Genomic DNA, 16618 nt, shown 5'->3' with positions numbered 1-16618 from the left:
TATTCGAAATTCTCGAGTGATTGGATGTATTAGTGTCCAAGTGGAAGGGATTTTGTCATTGTAGATATTTTTGTTGTTGAGACATGTTGTTTTGCCTAGTAGTTGTTGTTGAAGAGGACCCAAACAAAGAACATGTGGTTCATTATTTTCACTAGAGCCTTTGAATATTCCATCAGTACCATTGACCAAACCATCTAAGATATCTAAATTTTCAGAGCATATTTTGACTATCATCCCAGGTTTCAAGTGCAATTAATTGTGTGGTCCACTAGTGTTTTTTGGGTCTACTGGTATTGCTACTTTTTTGCTACATGTTTTGTGTTTTTTGTCAGTTGCTCGAATAATCTATGGGGTGGTGGTTAGCAATTCAAATACTTCTTTGTTGTGAATGTCTTTTGCTGCATTCGTATAGAAAAGGTGAGGTATGTCTTCTTTGACCATAGACTTGGGAAAGTAATTTTTGTTTAAATATGCTATGTCATGGTCAGTATGTTCTCCCACTCTTAATCTATTAAGCGTTTGTAAAAAATGTTGATTTGTTTGACGCATAGGTGTGGTTAGCTCATAGAGAAGTACATTTTCTTCCCAATAGGTCGAAATTTTTGAATTGTTTACTAATTTTTTCATAAAAATCCATGAATCCTTTGTGGGGCTAGCTTGGCATAAATCCCCACACAATAGTATGTCTACTCCCCCAAATGGTAGCATGTGGTTGTGTTTTATCTCCTTGAGGCGCATATTTGCTGCAATTAGTGTGCTATGACTGATTAGAGAGACTTCATCAAAGACGACGAGTTGGAGGTCTTTATAAAGTTGCGATAGTTCTTGTAGCTTCTCTGTTGAAAGACTTGTGTAATGGGATGCCATTAGAGGCAAATGGAGAGCTGCATGAATAGTTGTTCCTCCAATATTGAAGGCAGCCTTTCCAATGTAGGCAAGCAACAAAACTTTTGGTGTGTCTATGTTTGTAGTTTCTTTGTGCGAGTAATGCCTTAGTAGTGCTTGTACAATTACTAGTAGTAATGTGAATGTTTTTCTTATGCTTGCGTTGCCAGTTAAGAAGAGATGTATATTTTGTTATCAACGGCAATGTTGTACATATTGAAACATTTCTCATGGGATTGTTGTAGTACTAGAAACATTTGTATAATTTGGTGATATTGATGTAGTAATTTTGTTGAAGTGCGCCTTATTTTTGTCTATCACTTCTTTGTTATTGTTGTATTTGTCATGCCATGTAGAATTCAACGCATCAGTAGTTGTTTCAACTATGTGATATGGTAGGAACAAAGTGCGTAGTTCTCTGTAGTGATTTTCAGGATCACTGTTTATATTGTAGTTGTTGAAGCATATAACTCTTTCCTTCTTGCGTTTTTTGGGGTTTTTTTTAAAGAGGGTGTATTGGCTTGCAAAGGTTGCAAGGCAAATGTTTCGTAGATTAATCGAACGTTTCAAATATTTAGTAATTATATCGTCGAAGAAAATATTTGTACTACTTGGGTCTAGTTGCTCTAGTTGTTGTCAGCGCTTCAATAGCAAAGTACGTTTTTTTGGTGGACTTGTATTTATGTATTGGAAGCATCTAGAAGATGTTAAAAGAGGTACTGATATGGATAGGTATACTGCTTGTTGTGAGCTTATGTGTTAAGTGTTTAAAATTGCATTACCTATTCGTCTGATGTGTTCATTGGGTTATGCATTTTCTGCCAGGCTTTGTGCCATGGTTGCCTTGACTACTTCTGTAGTCTCTTTGTCTATTTTTGTCATGTACGATGTGTAATACGTAGTTGCACCATGTGGATTTAGTATGAATTGTAAATCTGTGTTTGCTCCCCACAAATTAGACAATGTTGGATTAAAGTTATTTGTATATATGTCTTTAGGATCCCTTTTAAAGAATATTGTAGGTTGTGATATAGAAGAACGTAGACTTTGGATGTATTCTTGTTCTGATAATTTTACAGTAGCCAAGAAGCAAGTGTAGTCTATTGTCAATGTTGCATCTTCTAGTAGCAATGACTTTATTGTTTTCATGTTTCTCTTCAAAGCCTTATTGTTTGAATCAAGATCTAATGGATGGAGGATTTTTGTTGCGCTCATTGGGGGTCTTGGAAAACCAAATCTACATTGCTTTTGTTTTTTGTAGCACGTCTTGCGATGTTTATGTGTTTGGATATCTTTTTGTGCACATGGAAACAAAGATATGTTTGTGGTTATGTATGTATCGACAAATGCTTCAATTTTATCATTTGGTGAAATTCCAAAAATAGGTGCATTATTGATCCAAAGGAGTCCGTGGTCGTGTTGGCTTCCTCTATTTTGGAACTCTATTACAAAAAAGAAGTCATTCATTTTGCCAAGAATGGATGGGTCATTACGAAGCAATGTTTTAAGAGCTTGAAATTTATGAACATAATATCTTGCTGTAGTAATCGGGTTAGAACGTATTAGATTTCTAATTTCGTTGTTTGGATTGTTGTGGTTAGTTGTACATGAATTCGGGTTTAGTTTCTTCAGGCATTCTACAAGTGGGCTCCAAAGTTTCTCTGCAAATGACAAAGTGATGAAAAAAGTTGGTGTTCCCAACTGTCTAACCATTGCAAAAAGATTTTTTTAAAGATAGTGTTTGTAGTTTGATTATGTTCGAAGGTGTGTGAAGTCACGATAACCTATATTTGATTGTAAGAGTTTTTCTATGTTAGTGTTTATTATTGCATCTTTTGCTTGAAGTGACTTTCCTTGTGGTTGTCCTTTGCGCATGCGAACCCAAGATGAAGAAAGTGTTTGTTTGACAAGGATTTTCATTGTTTTGAAGAAAATATTGTCTATTGATAGTGTAAAACGTCTATCTACGTTCATTAATTCCCATTTAACTATGGTTTGATAGGATGTACATTTAGGAACATTGTACGATCGCGGTGTGCCAAAGAATAGCTTATGATATGCTAGCTCTTCACAAAATTTGTCTTTGAAAATGCCTAGTGGCGAGAAACCTTCAAATGGTGCAGTAGCAAGTGTCTGATTCTCATAGTCGACAACTTGCTGACTATTGTAGATGCCGTGAACTAAAGTGTCAGGCTCATCATCAGCAAAGTCATTGGTATTGGGATCTATTTCATTGTTTATTGCTTGCACAGCTTGAAGATATCTTACATGTTGTTCCCAGGCATTGTTTATGCATACATTGTGTTGTTTGTATAGTGGAGTATCCAATAATTCTCTTAGGGCAAGCATTGCAATTGTCGGCCGAATAATCCCACTCATATAGCTATGTTGATATAATAACTTTCTTTTGATTGCTACGGCAACTGTGTCATTCTCATCTAGAAAACGTGGTAGAATTTGTTGTGCTCTATCAACTTCAGCAAAAACATTGACTACACTTCCACGAAGACAAAAAATTGCCCTTCATATGTTAATTCTCTGATTTGTGCAAATGGTATTCTAATAGCAACCAAGTGTGCTTCAATATCATTTAGTTTCTTTGTGAAATTCTTCTCGTCGCCATTTTCATATTTTTTGTAGAAAGCAAGGGTACTTTGTCATTCTTGATGTCTTTGTAGCATGGAGTACATAAGAAAGCTTTACTTGATTGGGACTTGATTTAGATGTTGTCTCGTGTATTCCATTAGTTGCAAGGAAAACAGCCAAGTCCTCTTTTAGTAGTTGTAATTTTCCTCGAAATGTTAATATGCCACAAGAAATGCATGGAAAACTACGAGTATCGACAATCTTCTTTTCATATTTTTGTGTATGAGATATTATTGTTCTTTTTCTTTTCAAATGTTTAGTATGATTTTTAGTTGTCTCTGTTGTTGTATTTTTTGCTTCTAGTGAGATGTTTTGTTGTAGTATTACTCTTCTCAGCTTGTATATTTTGTTCAAAGTATTTTGCATTGTAAAATTTGTTAAAGACGGATGTTGAAGAAAGGCACATGCTATTTCTTTTGCTGGAGAGCTTGGAAATTGTTGAATGAGGTTATGTCTTCTTCTTTACTCCTTATGTTGTATGTTCACTTTCCTTCTAATTGTTTTAGCGGAGCGATTGTGCAAGGAGAAGTTGATTCATCGAGAAGTAGTTCTCTCACATTTATTTGTTTCTTTTTGCCTATTGCTATCTTTCTCAACAGTTTGGTTTTATTAAAGACTACCAAAACGAAAGAGGACTTCAAAATAGTATGAAAACATTGGAGAATGTCTACTACCAAGGCACGATAACTCGAAGAGTTCTGTACTAAATGTTGGATTGTTTGTATAGACACTATTGTCTTTTGTGCAATTGTTGCAAATGTATGCCATGGTGTTTTTGTTGACTCAAATGTAGCAAGGACGTTTTCAAATAGAAGTGTTAGTAATTGTTGATATGTTATGGCGGGGAAAAACTCTAGAATACAAATAAGAAGATTTGAGTTTAGAGGGTTTTTCAACATGAAATCTTCATTTTGCGACAATTGGTTTGTCTTAAGAACTTCTTCGATTTTAATGGTGTTCATTGTAGTGCTTGCAAAATATGACAGCTTAATGAAAATATATATAAACTTAAAAGACAACAAAGAAGGCAAATGATCAAACAAAAGAATGGTAATCAAGACAATTAAATTGAGACAATTGAATTGAGGCAATGATATTATGCATTTGCTTCAAAAGCAAATACATATCTTGAACTATCCATAGTGAAGCTTCCACTAGGTTTACAGCTTCTAAGCTTCTCTCGAGCCATCATGAGATCCTGCTCATACAACTCCACAAAAAGAATACCCAAGGAAAGAACAATGTCGACACACAGGCCTTTGATATGAACAGGCACTTGGTCACCCGTACATTGAACAATATTTCTGGTCAAGCAAGGGACCTGGGCAATAAGCTGAGGACCCTTGCAAGTGAAGCAATATGGACGCAAAGGATCTCGACTAACATGAACACCTCCGCATGACTTGCAAATGAACTCAAGCAAGTTTGCATTGATGTTTGTGAAGTGCATAACCCCAAACACCTGCAAAAGGGCAAAGGTTATTATGATCAAATTTATACATGATTAACATTAAATTAAATTCAGAGGTGAAGTTACCTACGTGCCATATCCTAGTCTTGCAACTTGACTAACAAAAGCTTGTTTCAAGCCATCTTTGATTGAACTGTCGGGCAACTCCGCTAAAATTGTGAAGTCAAAGATGCAAATCATTCCTTTTGCTTTCAAGAATGACACATTCTTGAGCACATACATAACAACACCTTCTTCATTAAACTCTTGGACAAGCTGGGTGAGGGTATTTTTTCGTTCTTTGACAAAAGATAGCTACAACAACAAAGCAAAGAAACATATCCAAAAGTTTGCCAAATTTGAGGTTTAAAAAAAAACACTAGTGCTAATCAACTAGATTGAGGACAACTGCTACTCTATCTTCGTCTCCTGGTACGTCAGCAACTATAATTTGATATGCCATCCCTTCATTACTTGCAACCTTTATTATGACAATTGCAAGAGTTCCCATGACATTGGAAACACTTAACTTTCCAAAGTTTATATTTTTAGCAACCCAAGGAACTTATGTGCAAAGGAAATGATCTGGCAACAAGCGAAGATTTCCCTCAAAAGGCTCCCCCCTAATGATGCAAGTGGTTGCATCAACAAGTAGAGAGAATTTTGAAGTTCCACCTTCTGTTCGTCCTTTTGCAACTACATTTGCTCCATCCACTCTATAAAATTCTCTAATTTGTAAAAAGTTTACAAATTGTTGGATATAGGTTGAAGGAATGAGCAAAGTAACGGTATGAGAGTAGAATTTATCGGTGAAATCGCCTTTCAAAAATGTAGGATATTTGGGGTTTAAAACTTTGTAAGTTTTGTACTTACAAAGTAGTTTGCCCTCAAATGCAAAATCTATGTGGTGTGCAATCTGACAGGCAACTTATCGCTAGTGATACTAGAGAATTACTTCCTCCCACAAAGTTGTCTTTTGATGCAATTATGGCTTTCGTATTGGGTGGACAATTAGGTGTTGAAAATTGCATGTTCTTGAATTCATTAACTCCATTGTATGAATTGACTTCGTCATTAACTTCTTTGGAGAAAAGGTGCTTGCTTGCTGCCAATAAAAATACAGAAAATATACAAAGAAATTCAAGTAAGCTTTAAAAGTACTATAATGAATATAAAAAATATGCAAAATTAGAACTTATGAAAAAATATATTAATTGGTCTTATGCAATCAATAGTACTATCTTAAATAAATTGACTTTTATAAAAGAAGGTATTTCAATGTCCATGTACTAAATAGTCAAAGTGTAACATATTTTATTCAAGACAACAATGTTTAAAATGATGACACAAAGTTTGCAAAATTAATTTCTTAGTACTTTAAAAACTTTGAAATTTCAATAAAATAATAACATTTCCAAGTTCATTTTCCAACTAATTGGACTCAATGTTTCTGACTTCACTTCCAACTTTTCTTGGTGGGAATTTGTTTCCAAGAGGGGGTTCCACATGTGTTGTTTTATGGGAGCGGCGCACATAAGAAGTGATCATAGACTTGAAACTAACATACTCCAGGTTTTGTCGTACGAGCTTCTTCACTGGATTCAAGAAAAGTGAAAACTAATCAAAAAATAATGACAAATTTGAAAAACCAAAGAACAAAGGTTTACCTTGGGCATACGCCTCTTGGGCCACCTCATGAAAAGAATTCTTCAACGACCGATGTGGTGATTTTCTAATTGGAGAATTATTGAGAAGATTTTCCTTAGGGGGTTGATTTGGAGAAGCAAGCAACATTAAATTTGCTTTAAGAGAGGGGGGAGATGATGTCTTCTCTACGTAAGAACACGCTGATATAGCTGTCGCAAATAAAATGAATACCAAATAAAATTTAACAATAAAACAGAAAAAACCTTATGACATTTGAACAATAGCTAAGGACTTGTTAGGCCAAAAACTTCAACCAAGTGTAATGAAAGTTCTGCTTCATTTGAATGCAAGGAAGGGGGGGGGGGGTTGAATTATATCTCTAGAAATCTATGGCCTTTTGTAATTGCAAAATTAAAACTGAAGCAGAATACTTATTCGAGGTAGCGAGAGAACCAAAATACAAGGAATGTGAGCACAGATGCACTGGTTGGAGCAAGCGAAGGAATGAATATATAGGCACACTGGGCGGCGGACGAACGATGAAGAAGGTAAGTGCATGCAATTGCATGAAATCCTCCCATCTGCCACATGGGAGGTCCTTAATGCTGCCACCATGCATGCAATACCACCCAACTAAAACATGACATGTGGATAGTCCACAAAAAACGATTTTCAAATTTCAATAAATCATAATTTGTGCTTTCTTGTTTTCAAACGAATGCTATAGCTCCCCCCAGGGCAAGCCAAAAATCTTTATTGAAGTGAAAGTTTGGAAGCCCAAATATACTCCAATCTTTGGTGCCATGTTAGAGAAGACTGTGTCACAGACCAGCACGGATAGAAACTTAGGGCGACGCAGCAAGACCTTATACAAAGATGGAATTGTGATATCAGCTAATGGTTGCGCATGTCAAACATGATCATCTGATTGGATAAGCTAGTCTTTGAGACGGTCACAAATCTCAAGATGGGGTGCATGTTGAAAATCATGAAGCATCTGCGAGAGTAGATGGCCTATAATGTTGTCCCAAAGCATATTGTCTGGCAATTGACCATACTAGTTGCACCAAGTACATCATGCACATGGCAAATGCCTTTGAATTGAAGAAAATAAGATTCTTGTCATTAAAGCCTTTGAGCAATGAATACTCTCAGCACGTGTGCATGTGCACATGCACGCACTCACGCAATTAAATACAAAATTAATAAAGAAAAATTAAAATCGTAATAATAAGTTAGCTTGTATTAAAGTTTGTGGGAGACTTTAGAATCTATGGGATTGGATCAAAAGCATGTAAAAAATATAGGGTCCATAGAGTTTTAGACATGACAAGAACAACAACAATCATCTGCACTAAGGGTAAGTTAACCTACCCAACTTAGTCTAAACTTTTTGAGACAATGAAGAACAAAAAACTTTGAGACAATGAAGAGCAAAAAATGAAAAAACTAATAATAAAAGTATGGACATAGGGTCTTAGAGAGTTTGCATATTGTTGTGAACACCCCTCATTGGTCCTAGATGCTAGGAGTATCTTCCTATGCATGGCCATTTGGAGTAATGTAGATCCAACCTGTTGTATTGGGAGGAAGAAAAAAGTCATTAGATCTTGTGCTATCCGACTATTTGCCTAAAAAATTTCATAGTCTCTCTCTTGCTTAGGGTTGTCTATCCATCTACCTCTAGGTTATGTGAGCTAGCTTTAAATTCACAAATTGCCTTTCACTTGTACATGGAGATATTGTCCTTGAGCTATTGTTGTTCATTCTATGTTAACATGGGGTTGATCTCTTTCTTGTAAAACTCCATTTTACCCTTCCATCCTCTACATGGAGATATTGTCTCATTCTATGTTAACATGGGGTTGATCTCTTTCTTGTAAAACTCCATTTTACCCTTCCATCCTCTACATGGAGAGTCCACCACTTTGTTGCACAAAGTCTCTTGTGGCCTCTTTCTTAGTTGTCTCTAAATCTTGGCTGGGGGTCACCTTTCTAATAGATTATGTGCCTTTTTTAACCATCCTTATTTTGTTGTTTCCATCACATCATAAGCTATATGATTGTCATCCAAGAGACATATTGCTTCATTCTCAAGAGGTAACATTTTGATTTCTGCCCAAATCGTGAGATACGGAGTTTCACTCTCACCCTAGCTCTTCTATCAAGAATATTTTTTGAATTTTTAACATGTATTAAACAAAGCTTTAAGGCCTCCAAGTATCCTCTTTTCTATATGACTCCATTTGTAGTAATCCTTAAAATCTAGTCCTAGATACATATAAGATTTCACTACTACTAGCTTGCTTCAATGAAACAAAATATATTTTTTCCCAATGATCATCACCTTGGTCTTGTCAATATTTACAATCATACGTGTGTTTTTGCAAGAGAACATTGAGATGCTTTTGAAGCTAAGTTGTATTTGGGCAATACTTTGGCACATAGCTATAAAAGAGAGAGGAAGCGAGTATAAAAAGCTGCTTCCAATGATCATGGTGCATGCTTTTGAGTTTGTGCTACAAGACCATTCGAGGAGGGTGTCCCCCTCCTCCCCTTACATAATTTGGCACACCCCTTCTCCTTTTCATATCGCTTCCCCTCAATAATCGGTTGCATGGATAGTGATATAGGGGACACATTTTGTTTTAGTGTGCCTCTATCTTTGATGTCGATCCATTGGGTTTGTGGTATGCATTTCATATTTTTGGGATCATGACCATATGTGGACATATTTTGAGCTTACTATCGATCGTTTGGTTTGAGCATATGGGTGTGATGATATATCATTGTGATTGGGTTTTGTTCACTTTTTGTATACTTATTCTATGGGTTTTTATCACTTTTTTCATATTTGCACTATATATTGAAAAACTCATGTACAAGGCATATTTTTTAGAGGCAAACATGGACCCCCCCTCACTTCATACACACATGTGCGCATGCGAGAAAGAGAGAGAGAGAGGGGGGGTGGGGGACATCTTGTCACCCCTTGTAGTGTCATATGTGACAATCAACTATGTTTGGAAAGAGGTTTGCATGAAGTTATAAGCATATCCATACCATGGCTTATAGCTCAAAAAGTAGGGAAGCTATATCTCTCCTAATGGCCAACACCGTACTACACATTTTATGGTGTGTGATTGTATTTATTGATTGCTGATTCATTCAAGAATGATTAATCAAGGATAGACCTAAGGCAATCAATTGTTAGAACTAACCAACTACATTCTATCTTTGGTCTCATTTGTGAATCTCTAAATTGAGAGTTCAAGGTGTAAATAGTAGCTATCTAAAATGTTACGTTCTAGTTAGAATGTAGCATGACCTCATATGGGTTAATGACAAGTCCTTAAAGAGGCCAATGGTAATGTATATACATGTAAATAGTTGGTAGTTATGGTGTGTTATAAGGATTTGGTCAAGGATTTAGGTGTAAAGGCCTTTGATGATCAAGGAGGCCCTATCACCACCTTGCATATTGAAATGGATTAGTTCATCAGCCATGCACCTAGGGAAAAGTGCCTAGGGCGAGACTATGGGTAATGAGCTAGTTAGACCAAAGGGCCTATAGTGATATAATGCATGGGGGGAGAAAGGTTTAGAATCTAGCAAAGGCTATGAATTCTAGCTTCCTATAGAACTGCGGGTATGGATTCTACATATGGGAGTGTGTGCCTAGTTGGGCATTTCAATGCTGCAGAAGTGTTGGGGCTCTATGCATTTGGGTGGTGGAGAATAAGACCTCAGGCTCCTATGGGTTCCTTGTTCTGGTAAAGGAATTGGTTTATTTCAATTGGTATTAGAGCTGAAGGTTAGTCATTCGAAGGATTGCATTGCATGTTAGTGTAATGGAGGTTGTATTGGGGTATGCTATATTAGCATAATCTTTTTCCTACTAACACTACTTAAATCACTAGCTACTTACTGCACAACTTCTCGCTGTATTCCATAATAGATCCAATAATACTTCAGCCTCTAGATTGCAAGTGTATTGATGAAGACACATGAAAGGTTGCTGATTGGAATCCTTAGAGTGCATAATACTACTAGGAAGTTTACAGGGGAATGATGTTTGTGAGCAAAGAGTCTGGTCGATGGAAAAGGGGCTCTATTTTTGAGTTGAAGATTTGGCGATGACTTGCCATGGAGATTGGTTATGATGTTATGTGATGGGGTGTAATTGTTTCGTTGAGTTTTTCATCAGTTGGTCATCAGATGATAAAGGATGCATAGTTTGACCAAGACAATATTTGTTTGAGAAAGGAAGAAGCTTGTGTAACAAAAAGAAAAGCCAAGTTTTCAAAAATTTTGAGTCTAGCCAGGTCATGTTATGGGCTAGTTGGGGGAAGATAGTGTGCTATAGTAATAGTTGTGGGTTCCTATATCATAGTTGTATATGCTTCATTGGGGTATGAGGTTTTCCTACAGGACACTTGTTCAATTGAAGTAAGAATCACTCGTCCAAGGACTCATACTCCAATTGTTTTTTGTTGACTTGTTCAATTCAAATTAAGAACCACTTATCCAACGACTCATACTCCAATTTTTTTGTGTTCACATAGCACATTTAGCTATACTTCTAATAAATTCCACCTTGTAGGATTGATAACATCCATTTACATTATAGATCACTTGTTAGATGTCCACTATTTGCTATAAACTCAATGTTATAGTCATTACATTCCTAAAAGTTTCTAGAGAACATGATGATACAATGTAAGCCCATGAGGAATTTCAAGGCTAGTTATCCTTAATGAATTTACTATTCTATACCATCCCATTTCACATTATTTCATTTCAATATTAGTAGTTCTACAAATTAAGTAGCTCTATACAATTCCATTCCATAGTATTTAAGTATTAATCACAAGGCCTTATTTGTGTGATTCCCTATAGTTTAGCTCATATTAAAAATGTTTTTCAGCATTTTCTTTCACATAATAGCATGAAATCTTCAAGTTTTCACCTTTTTATTGAATTGGAAATTAAAGGTACAGAAACAATTGGTTTTCCAAAGTTGCTAAATAATGCTTACTTTTTTGCACTACATTTAGGGAACATGAAAACCTCATAATTACATCAAGCTCATCAAACTTGCTAGAAAATGCATAAAGAACACTTCTTGCTTTGCTTTTGAAAGTGTTAGGCTTTATCATTATATGAACATTTTCATCTAGGCCCAAGAAATTCTAAGAACCAACTCCTTTTATGCCTTTCTGGGATATGATACCTAGTGATGACATTGAGGTTCCCTCTTCGTCTAGGTTATTTTGCTTCGAAATCCATTTCAATTTAGTTCCATCCAACTATATCTGATCTTTTCATCCATCTCCTTGGTGTATGTTGTGCATGTATCTCATGGAGCAAGGTTTGTGGAAAATTTTAGTAGATAAAATCTTGTGTCACTAGACTCCTCAGCTCAAACTCAAATGCAGACTCTCTCAACTCAATCTATATCATAGAATATTAGCATTGCATAAATCAAATTATCTAGTCATGATGCCTTATTTGTTGATTTTAAGCCTCTTCCTTGTATATTCCTTGTAGCTACCATTTTGAGATAATAAAGACCTATAAATACAAATGAGGATGTTGTTAAATACCAAATAACCTAAATTTATTTGACCTATAACAATTCCATGATGTCCTAAACCCTCGACCATTAAAAAAGGTAAAAACGCTTGGGGTCATTGCATGTACTTCTTCCACCATATTTCTAAAGCTTGGATACTTTGCTTGAATAATATCAAGAAGTTTGTCTATGTGGAGGTGTAATTGAGCCCAATCTAGTGGCAGTTGTAGTGTTAGAGCCATAGCCTCAAGAGGTGATGATGGATGGAGGGCATGGGTCACCATAGTTTTTATAGAAAAAGCTATATTCAACAAAGATAGTAGTACAATCTAAGAATGCAACAAGGGTACCACAGTGGTGGAGCCTCGTCGATATTGATCCAATGTTTGGCCATTTGGATTGGGGAAGTGCTTGGTGTGCAGCCATTTCAGCTTTTTTCTTGTTTCTACACCTTCAATATAATACAAATATCACATCATTTTCAAGTTTTTTCTTTGCTGGTAGACTTTATTCATATACAACTGCTACATTTTCATTCATGGCTTAGTGAAACTATTTATTTTGTTTCAAGACACAATGATTTAAGTGGCATAAATCATGAATATGTTTTGAAGCTTATGTCTTTTTTTATATAACAGAGAATAAAATATCATCATAACATATGGAAACAAGTGGCATAAAGCACTAACATGTTTTCAAGGGGATATATTTTTTTAATATGATACAGAATGAAATATTATAATAACACGTAGAAAGTACTAAAGATCCTCTTCACCTTGCAGTATGTGGAATTTTTTTTTGTAAGTGGAGCTTGTGAAACATAACTTTATTAAAAATTGTATTCTAAAATATGCAGCAGTCTTTAAGAAAGAGGCTTTGGAGAGATTTATTTGTTTAAAATGTTGATGAACATGCGCAAAAAAATGTCACTTGGCATAAAGTCACCTCAATAAGAATCGAGCTAGTATTATAGTATAATAAAATAACTTGTGTATATCAACTGGGTTGGAGTTCTAGAATTTCAATCTTCTAACTACAATGATAAGAAGAGACCCTAAATCAACGTGTATATTTATTAGCTACACCTATATAAATGGTCAGATTCTCAAGAAAAGAAAAAAAGTTTTGCTATTTTAACACTAAAAAGTACACATTGCACCTTTGTGGTTGGAATGAGGTAGCAAAAATAAAATTCCTTGAGGAAAAAATGACTAAAAATATAAGTAAACTATATCTAAGTAGCATTGCCATGATTATATTAAATGTTCCATCTTTTGTATTTACAGATAGACATAGGATTTTGTATGCATGCGTGGACTAGTGAGCTACCATTTTGGAGTGTGAAGTGTAGGAATAAAGCAACTTAAATGAGATTGTTGTGTTGCAAGCATAGTTGTTAGAAAACCAAAGTCCCACCAGAGGGTATCCCATAGTGGAAGACTGATAGGTTACCCTAGGAATTATACGTGAAAGTGTCTAACTATGGAATCAATGCTTCATGACGTGTGTGTACATGTCAATGCAGATGCTCCAGTAGCTCCCTGGTCATAGCCCTCTAGAATAGTTTGGTGTCTTCATAGTCTTTCTCTAGCTTTTCAACCATGGCTCTTGCTTTGTCAGGTCTACTTTCAGCTTTCGTACACCAATGTGGTACATAGGACCATATCTAGCAACACTTGATGGCACCACCACCTTTAGTCATGAACCCACCTCTAAACTCAAGCTCTTCAGGTACCAGTATTTTCCAACCATCCCCCTCATGATAGGTGAATGAAGTCCTCCAAGCTCCAAGTTCTCAGGCTCTGGTTCCAACCCATCCTCCATTTGGCTAGGTCTGCAACCAAACAACATACTCAAGGCGTCGTATCCCAGGCACAAATCCAATTTACCTAGATCCTCAAGCTCCAATTGTGGTTCTATAATGTTGTCCCCCTCTAAGTCACAACCACCATTAGACCCTGAGTCTTCAGGTCCTATTGAAGAATCCCTCTCTGCTTTAGTAACACCAGCCAAGCACCCAGATGATTCCAGGCACTCATCATTGTCCATCACCTTCACAAAGGATCCTGACTCCTCTTTTGACCAATCCTCAATAATGGCTGAAATCTTGACAGTAACACGAGGGTCCATGTACCTAATTTTAGCAACACGCAGAGTGGCCACCAAGAAAAGTTCTCCTACCACCATCTGAGCTAACTCCTCTCACTCTAAGATGGCACCCTTCTTCTTTTGATCAGCGTTCTTCTTTTTGCAATCTTTCACAAAATGTCTTGGCTCATCGTCACTGTAGAAGCACTTTCTCTCTTTTTGTTCTTCTTGTTGTCTTCTTCTGAAGAGTCCACTCTGTCATCACTTTTGGGCTTGTCTTTGCTAGGCTTACCCTTGCCCTTGCTTTTGCTCTTGTCTTGAGCTATTAGGGCCTTGTCATCCTTGTTGGTACCATTGTATTTCTTTTCTCGAGCTTCTTGCTGTAGCAATAATGGTGCTGGTTCCTCAAAAGTCATTTAAGAGATTCACTCAATGAACAAGTCGATGATTTTATTGGAGAGTGGTTGCATATTGAGGATGCATTTAAAGGTATTAAGGGGACCACTGTGTATAATCCTTGGAAGAATATATTTGTTGATCTTGAACAATTACAAAAAAGAATAGTTGAATTCTACAGAATCACATTTGAAGAGTGTCAGGGACGGCTTATATTTGTCATAAAGTTGGATAAATGTGGAATTATTAAAGAGAAATATGTTGAAGAGTGACCATCACACTTATAAATAGGGCACTTGATACATCAATCACAAAAGAAAACTAAAAGTATTTCAGTGTATTAGAGAAGCACATTTGATGGTTGGAAGCATTTCAAGTAAGCGTGAACTTTCATTTTTCAAATATATGGCTGTTTGATTTCATTTATTATATCTTGATGCTTCAATAGAGTTTCATTTCTCAATGGCAGGTAAAGGCAGAGGACCACCAAACCTTATTTTGGGTGTTTCACCATACAAAATAACCAAAAGTCATCAAAAACCAAGTTCAAGGAGGGCAACTTCATGTTGAAGGCAAGGGCAATTTCCAAGTTGATTGGCATATGGCAAGGGATGTCAAGACCCTCAAATGCATGTTTAACATAAGCAAAGGAGGTAATTCAAAATCTTCATGCCTTTATTCCAAGGAGCCAACCAATGTCATGGATTCTAAATAGTGGACAAGAGCTCCTAATAGGGGTAAGATTGATCCCGAATTCAAAGCAGTTCTTGATAATCCTTTGTGTAATGTACATATATGCACATTGCATGCTTAATGTAGAATCATAAAAAAGTTGGTCTTTTTATATGTTGGATTTGCTTGGAAGCTTTGACTAGAAAAGCATAGGAAAAAAACAATTATTGCATTAGAAAAAGTATTATTGGACACCGACCTCCATGGAGGAGATGTTCATATCATAACTGACGTTAAGAAGTCCTCAAATGGAAAGGATGTTCCTATCAAGTTGTCAATTGGTGGAGTCAAAGCAAAAATATTTTTATCAGAACCACAAAGAGAAGGGAAGGTTGGTAGATGATCACGATATGTTTCAAGGGTGAGATACGGCCTTTGGAAGCATGTGCATAATGCAGTTAAAGATGATATGGCAGTTGGTGTTGCTCGAAATGCTAAAGTAGATGTATGGAAATCCTTAGACAAGCTTTTCCAACTTTGTGACAAAAACACATGGACCAAGAGCAATCATCGCACGTTAGAAGAGAACCTTAAAACTTTTGGAAAATCAATGAAACAAGCCTAGACAAGTTGCAACATAACACATTATATGGTAAGTTGAACTAATTTGTTTTGTATGCATAGTTTGTACTTTCAAACATGGTCTACAAAACAATGACTTAAATTTTTTTGTCATTGTAGCATATTCTATATAATCACCTTCCATATTTTGTTAAAAAGTATGGATGCCCTGCAATATGGTCCACACAAGGAATGGAAAAGTCTCATTACACAGCAAGAAATGCTTTTTTTTGACATACATAGCATTTTGGAGGAGCACATAAGGCAAATAGTCTCAAAGAAGTATTTTAGTGGTTTTTTAGAGGTATATTTCAAAGGTTGCAAATCCATGAAAAAGTTAAACTTGCCTATAATATGGCACAAAAAAAAAGAAGGCAGATCCGTGACAATTCAATAGCTGCATAGAAACATGCAGAGTGGAGCTCGAGTGGAGGCAGTCAAAGGTCTTTGTGAATGACAAGTGGATCGATAGAGTTGGAAACCTTTTTGAGATTTATAACAATGCATCAGAGAATTTGTAATATTTTCCAAAAAAATTTAGTACGAAGTCTGAGTTGACTATTTTTTCTTGTAGGACTTTGTGTCCTTTGTAACTTTTGACAATACAATATTTGAGTTTACAAGGTTGCAACCTCCTT

Source organism: Dipteris shenzhenensis, chromosome 9, assembly GCF_047967505.1.
Source record: "Dipteris shenzhenensis isolate YYH24624 ecotype China chromosome 9, Dip_SZ_1.0, whole genome shotgun sequence".
NCBI lineage: Eukaryota > Viridiplantae > Streptophyta > Polypodiopsida > Gleicheniales > Dipteridaceae > Dipteris > Dipteris shenzhenensis.
The sequence above is the reverse complement of the archived record's forward strand: the minus strand, read 5'-3'. Positions refer to the sequence as shown.